A 7703-nucleotide genomic window follows, 5' to 3' on the forward strand; every position below is an offset into this window, starting at 1 on the left:
AATTGGAAAATGTAAAAGAAATGGACAGTTTTCTAGATAGATAATATACACCAAAATTAAATCAAGACCAGGTGAGCAATTTAAATAGACTTATGAAATTCAAGGAAATAGAAGCTGTCATCAAAATCTTCCCAAACAAAAAAGCCTAGGGCTGTATGGTTTTAGTGCAGAATTCTACCAGAACTTCCAAGAAAAGCTAAGACATATACTCCTCAAAGTGTTCCAAATAGTAGAAGCAGGAGGAACGTTACCAAAGTCTTTTTAATGAAATGACAGTTACCATGATACCAAAACCACACAAAGACTCAACCACGAAAGTGTATTACAGACCAATCTCATTCATGAACATGGATGCAAAATTACTCAATAAAATACTAGCAAACTGAATCCAAGAAAACATCAAAAAAATTATCTACCGTGATCAAGTCAGCTTTATCCCAGAGATGCAGAGCTGGTTCAATATATGAAAATCCATCCATGTAATCCATCATATAGATAAACTGAAAGAAAAAAAACATATGATCATTTCATTAGATGCTGAAAAAACATTCGAAAAAGTTCAATACCTCTTCATGATAAAAGTCTTGAAGAGATCAGGGATTCAAGGAACATATCTAAATATAATAAAAGCAACATACAGCAAGCTGACAACCAACATCAAATCAAATGGAGAGAAACTTAAAGCCATTCCATTAAAATCAGGAACAAGACAAGACTGTCCACTCTCCCCATATCTCTTAAACATAGTTCTCTTTTTTTTTGAAAATATTTATTTATTTATTATGTATACAATATTCTGTCTGTGTGTGTGCCTGCAGGCCAGAAGAGGGCACCAGACCTCATTATAGATGGTTGTGAGCCTCCATGTGGTTGCTGGGAATTGAACTCAGGACCTTTGGAAGAGCAGGCAATGCTCTTACCCTCTGAGCCATCTCTCCAGACCTTTAAACATAGTTCTTTAAGCTTTGGCTATAGCAATAAGACAACAAAAGGAGTTCAAGGAGATTCAAATTGGAAAGAAAGAAGTCAAACTTTTGTTATTTGCAGATGATATGATAGTATACATAAGTGACTCTTAAACCTCTACTAGAGTACTCCTACAGCTGTTAAATACCTTCATTGATGTGACAGCATACAAGATCAACTCAAAAAAAATCAGTAGCCCTCCTATATACAAATGATAAAGAAGCTGAGAAAGAAATAAAAAACATTACCCTTCACAATAGTGACAAAAACGTAAAATATCTTGGGGTAACACTAACCAAAGAAGTGAAAGAGCAATTTGACAACTGGTTTCATGAGAGCTGATAAAACAGAGAGGTTAGTTGATGCAAAGATGTTGCAGTCTAGATGTTTTTATTCTTAAAAAATGCAGAGTGGTAAAGAGGGAGGAGTTGGATGACCCATTAGTCTTCCTTTTAAGGTCAAACAAACTGACTGTGATGGTCTGTTTATCTCTACTTTTAACTTATGACAAGTCCTGCTGTCATCATTTTATGCCAACACAGTTGAAGCTAGGAAAATGTAGCTGCTTACCTCAGAAGGCAGGATAGAAACGCTGCACTGGATCATGAAAAATTCTTTAGGTTATTCGTTTGTGAATAGTTTGTCATGGTAAACATTTATTCTTAAAATTCTTGTAATGTTTGTATTTATATACACATGTATTTACAGAAAAAAACAATTTTAAAACATAAGTTTTTTGTAACTAAAGAAAGGAGGGTTGTCCAATAGGAGAGACATATCCTGGAGTAGGCATAGCCATCTCTTAATTTATCCTTTCTTGTAATAGGAACTATGTTGAAGAATCAGAATTGGGACAAGGATCAAGGAGATCTGTGTTTTAAATCTTCTGTTGGCACAATTATATGAATTTTTAAAAAATATTTATTTATTTATTTATTTATTTATTTATTTATTTATTTATACAATATTCTTTCTGCATTGTGCCTGAAGGCCAGAAGAGGGCATCAGACCTCATTACAGATGGTTGTGAGCCACCATGTGGTTGCTGGAAATTGAACTCAGGACCTTTGGAAGAGCAGGCAATGCTCTTAACCTCCGAGCCATCCCCAAAATTCTAAAATCTGCTTTTAAGGATAAGGCACATAATTATGTGTAACGCCAACAGAAGATTTAGGACCATTATCCATCTCTATTCGTTTAAAACTTTGTGGTCATACTGATCAAACATATTTTTATTTTTTTTATCATTTTTGTTTATAAAACTTTAAACTTACTATGAACAACAATAAAGTTTTGCAAACTAACTTATTTACATGAGTATTTACTTTTATAATACAATATGGTACTTGATATTACTGAGCATGAGAAAGAACCACAAGATAGACAATGAAATCCACTTTAAGAGTTTTTATTAATAAAGAGAAGGGAAAGGAAAGAAGGGAGTGCATATGCCTGTCTGAAAGAAACCTGGTGAAAGAACGTGTGGTGCATGTGTCTGCTGTTTAAAGGTAGTTCAGTGCATGCATAGAGAGGTGTACACAGCCATGCCACACATGTATATAGATTACGTGGTTACGCGTGCATGTGCATAGATTACATAGGGTCTAAGGCCCTAGGGTGACTAAGCATTTTGCCTGAAAGCTGATGGCCATGGGACCCGAGACCTGACAGAAATGATAACAGTACTAGGTACATGACATAAAACAAGCCACAATCACATGTGCATAATCATATATAAGATAAATTTTAATAAACCAAGATTTTAAGTATTATTATTTGTTAGGATTAAATTTTTACAATTTCTGTTCTGAAAGGGAAAATTAAAAGTAAACATATTGTTAGATCAGGCGGAAATGTGGAACAAAGGCCTTTTGGGAGGGTGGAGAACATATTTTTTCAGAAGAAAATTGGCCTGGAGATACCAGACAGAAATAGCAGGCATTGATACTAAACAGAGCCTATGTAGCAGCTCTTCATCGCCAACAGCTTGGTAGTACTTGGCAATTTATTTTTTGAGTCTCTGTTGTGATCTGCAAATTTCAAAGCATTAGCTTCCTTTGTTAGCATGCCAGTGCTGGTATTCATGGCTGGAAAATTTTAGGTTCTCCTCAGAACCGGTAAATGTATTATGCCAAAATGATTTCAAAATTAAAACAAAACACTAAAATTGCAAAATACACATATTAGAAATCTGATGTTCTCTCCTTCTTCAAATATAAAAGTGGTACAGTAATTCCCAGAGGAGATGGAGTCTCACTTGTGTTTATGGTGTCATTTACTAAGTGGTGGGGAAGTCACACGGCATTTACCTGTTTTTTTATTAAATGATTAGAAAAGATAGTGATCAAACCACACATTTGCTTTTTGTTCAAAAGGAACTCAGACCCATAGAGATGTGAGCAGGACAGAAGCCCCTGGGGGAGTCACCATTTTGCAGGTCAAATGGAGATTTTTACAGTCTTTTCTTTAAAGACACCTCAGTTATGTTGGAGAATATGGAAATAGAAGGAGATGGCAGCCCATGCGTTAGGCAGATAGGACCAAAATAGCAAAATAAAGAAACAGAGGAAGGAATTTTATGGGGTCAGTTCAAGGAAACTGAGTCTATAAGTAGCTGATAGAGTACTTAGAATCCCAGCAGGGAGTTTCCTCAGAGTTGCCAAAGAGATAAGAGATAAAGGCGCTTTGGGGAGAAACTTCCTATGGAATATTACCAACCCTGTTCCAGGATGGGATTAGAATTGAGCTAATTTTACTCTCTTTTTCCCAGTCAGAGTAAGGGGGGGGGGGTCAGCCTGAACCAGAATAGGTGTTTGGAAAGGCCAAATATCATCTAAAGCCAATACGTCGGTTTGAATAGTGAAGGAAAATTTGATAACATAACAATGTGCTCCCTTTTGGTAGAGAAGGAGCCCATCAACCAGATTCACATCAGTGGGGAGAGGTGTTTAGGGAATCAAGTTTAGAAGTGTGAGCTGATAAAACATGAAATGCTGAAATGAAGGAATAAATGGGAGAACAGAACTTAAAAATAAAAAAGAAACTTAAAGGGGGGAAAAATACCAATTTTTCATTTTGTTTAGTGACATTGTCTAATTCATTGAGGATTTGGAGGTGTGGCTGTTGTCTGATTGATACCGGGGATGGATCTGAATAGAGAGCCACATAAGAGTATTGAGTCTGAAGTCAGCCAGACCTGCAGTTTTGAGCTTTGATTTTAGGCATACCAAAGAGGTGTCCTTGGACACAGACATCTCGGAAAGCAAGGGGGAGGATAATACAGTTCTTTCCCAAGTTTTCACCTAGTTTGAACAGCAGCCAAGACAGTAAGCCTCATTAGCAGAAGGAACCCTTTTCTTGTGGAAATCAAGGGACAAAGGCTGAGAAATTTCCAGAGTTCCATAGGTTTGGAGCACCTCTAAACACTGGCCAGGCCTTACATTCCCAGTGAATTTGTGGCTGATGTAGTCTGTTATACCAGTATTGAAGGTCTCCTGCTCTGGCTGGGCAATGTGGAATTAGCAGAAAACAGATAGACATCTCTAGAAACAGAATTGTTTCTTTTATAAGAACAACTGAAGGGCCATAGTCTGGATAGTTGATAGTCTTTCCATGGAAGTAGAGACTATGCACACTTGATTTGGTGAGTCTTGGAGATTTTATAAAGCAGAAAAACATCAGTTCCCCTGCAGCATCAACAGAGCAGATGCCAGCAAGGTTTGTTGTGTCGATGCCTTATTAGAAGTTTTCACAGGTGTTATCTGCTAAGCCAATACTGCTCTCCAGAATTTCTCAGTCCACATGAGACTTATAGGTCACTACCCTGTCAAGTGATACTGGAACAATCCAAATTTACTTCCTTAACACAAAACAGAGAAAGGAAAACATAAACTTAGTTGAACTGATCTATCATTGGATTACCATCTCTTCAGTATTTGTTCACTTACAAAAAAATTTACCAAGCCTTAAAAGCAGATGTTTTTACTAATTACAGTTTTATATTTTAAGTCAATAAATTTATTACAAAATTGTAAATTATTATAGAATTTAACCTTTTTGATATATTTATTTTTGTTGAATGAGTATTTCACTTGCATGTATGTATGTGCACCATGTGCGTTCAGTGCCTGTGGAGAACAGAAGGGGTTGTCAGATCCTGGGACTGGTGATACAAATAGTTATCAGATGTAAGGAGAGTGCTGGGAATCAAACTATGTCCTCTGGAAGAGCAGCCAATGCTGCTCTTAACAGATGAGCCTTTTCTGTAGCCCTGGTTGAATAATTTACTTTATATAGAAAAATACAGAAATCCCTGGAAAGTAGTAAGAGGAAAAATCTTTAATATACATGTCAGAAATGCTTATTAGTTGAATTATTTTTTAAAGAAGTCCCTTGAATACTGACAGAATGAAAAGTTGAAGAGATGAAAACATCTGGCCAGTTTTGCCTCCAATGGAATGTGTTAAATTTTGAGGACATGTCCTCTGGTTAAGGAGGAAAATAAATCTATACCCAAGCATCTCATTGGGTTATTAAATCCAGAGATTCATGTGGTTTTGCAACACTACCCACAGAAAACATGGTGAAATCATCAGCAAACAGCTACATTTCCCTAAGGGTACTTGGCTACTAGGATCCATTTGGTGACTGGGAATTTTTACTTTGCTCCCAGCACTAGGTCAAGACTCTGGAAAAGAGAAACCCAATGGCATTCGTACAGTGGCACAAGGTCTGGGTAACAGATTGGAGACTTGCTGTGCTTGGAACATGATCTCCTTCTAAAACCATTTGCTGTTTGATCAAGTTCAGCATCTGTTCACGATAAAAGCTGAACAGAATGCCAGCAATACACATATTCCTACAAAAATTCTACTTATGAAGTTAAGATCATAATTAATGTTATAATATTAAAATAGTTCCCCAAATAAGAAAACAGTTAAGGTATCCAATTTGCCATTTCTAATGTGAATCACTGTAAATAAATTAAGAGAGGGAAGGGAAAGAAGAGAGCAATAAGAACAGAAAAGAAGGTACAACTATTTTTTCTTTTTTTTTTCATTCTTCTTTCCTTTCTCTCTCGCTCTCCCTCTCTCTCTTTTTCTCTCTCTTCTCCTCCTCCCCCTCCTCTTCCTCTCTCTCTCCTTTTATTATCTCCATCTTTCTCCCCTCCCTCCATCTATCTATCTCCAAGACAGGATCCTTCTCTGAGGGATTAGCAGTGGTATTCTTAAATAGCCCAGGCCAGTGTCAAACTCATTGCAATCATCTTTCCTCAGACACATGAGTACTAACATTTAAAGTGTCTATCATGATGCCCAATTTATTTTTAACTCAAAAAAACACAAGTTTGTATATGCGTTGTGAGTGTTTATGTGATACACATGTACTGCGTGTGTGTGTGTGTATGTGTGTCTTGAGCCTGGGGGTCATGGGCCTGTTTATTCAGTTTGAGGGTCAGGAAACACCATGGATCCTGTTCTATCACCTTCTGCCTTTGAGACAGGGTTTCTCACCAGATTTAGAGCTACTCTGACAATCAGCAAATAATCCTCTTCTCTCCAACCTCCACAGCACTGCCACAACAAGATCATGTGTGTGGCCATGCCATTCTTTTTTATGCAGATAATCAAAGATTGAAGTCAGATCTTTATCCTTGAATAACAAGTGCCATTACCATTGAACCGAGATTACAGTCCCTCAAAAAAACATGTGGGCTTGTCATGTTTCCTATGCTCACTTTGAACTCCTGTACCCAAATAATCCCATAAACGCAACCTTCAAAATTCCTGTTACAACAGCATGCACTACAATATCCTTCTTTGTTGAACGTCTACCTGAAACCTGAGGAAAATGTGATGCATATGTGGGCAACCAAATGTTTTGGAACTAGATTCACAGATTTAACAAGTGAATCTAACAAGGTCAGTATGTCAATGTACAAAGTCAATATTTTAATAGGCAAGAGTGAAGTATATATACACTGATGTATTAGAAAGGCACCAACTTTTAGACTGACACTAAAAAATCAAATGCAAATTTTATTCTTTTTTAAGTTTTCTTTCTACTGCTATGATTACAAAAGTAAACAAGAGTAACTAATTGAGAAAAGGGTTCATTTTGAGAGATGGAGGAAGGCAGGAACCTGAAGGCTGGGATGGTAAGTCAGGCCATTGAGGAGTGCTGCACAGTGACTTGCTCCTCCTGATGCCAGTCTGCTCTGTTATATATATCAGCCCGTCCAGGGATGTAACAGCCCACACTGGCATGAACTGTCCCATATCAATGGCCAATTAAGATTTTTTTTTTCTTTTCGAGACAAGGTTTCTTTGTAGCTTTGGTGCCTGTCCTGGAACTAGACCAGGCTGGCCTTGAGTTCACTGAGATTCACCTACCTCTGCCCCCTGAGTGCTGGGATTAGAGGCGTGCTAAGAATATTTTCTAGGCTGCCTGTAAGTCAATCTTGTTGCCTGAGACTGCTTGTTCAGTCCCCAACTGCCCTGACTTGAAATAACCACACTGAAATCTGTATTAATTGCAATCCTCTTTGGCCAATAGCTTAAGCGTATTTCTAGCTAACGTTTCTATCTTAAATAAACCCATTTCTATTAATCTGTGCATCACCACTAGGTTGTGGCCTAGCAGCACATTTTAAGTGGGCTCCATCAGGGGCATCTGTCTCAGAGGCTTTTCCCTGACTCTGGCTTCTCTCTCTCTCTCTCTCTCTCTCTCTCTCTCTC

Source organism: Microtus ochrogaster, chromosome 18 (genome assembly GCF_000317375.1).
Source record: "Microtus ochrogaster isolate Prairie Vole_2 chromosome 18, MicOch1.0, whole genome shotgun sequence".
Taxonomy (NCBI): Eukaryota; Metazoa; Chordata; class Mammalia; order Rodentia; family Cricetidae; genus Microtus; species Microtus ochrogaster.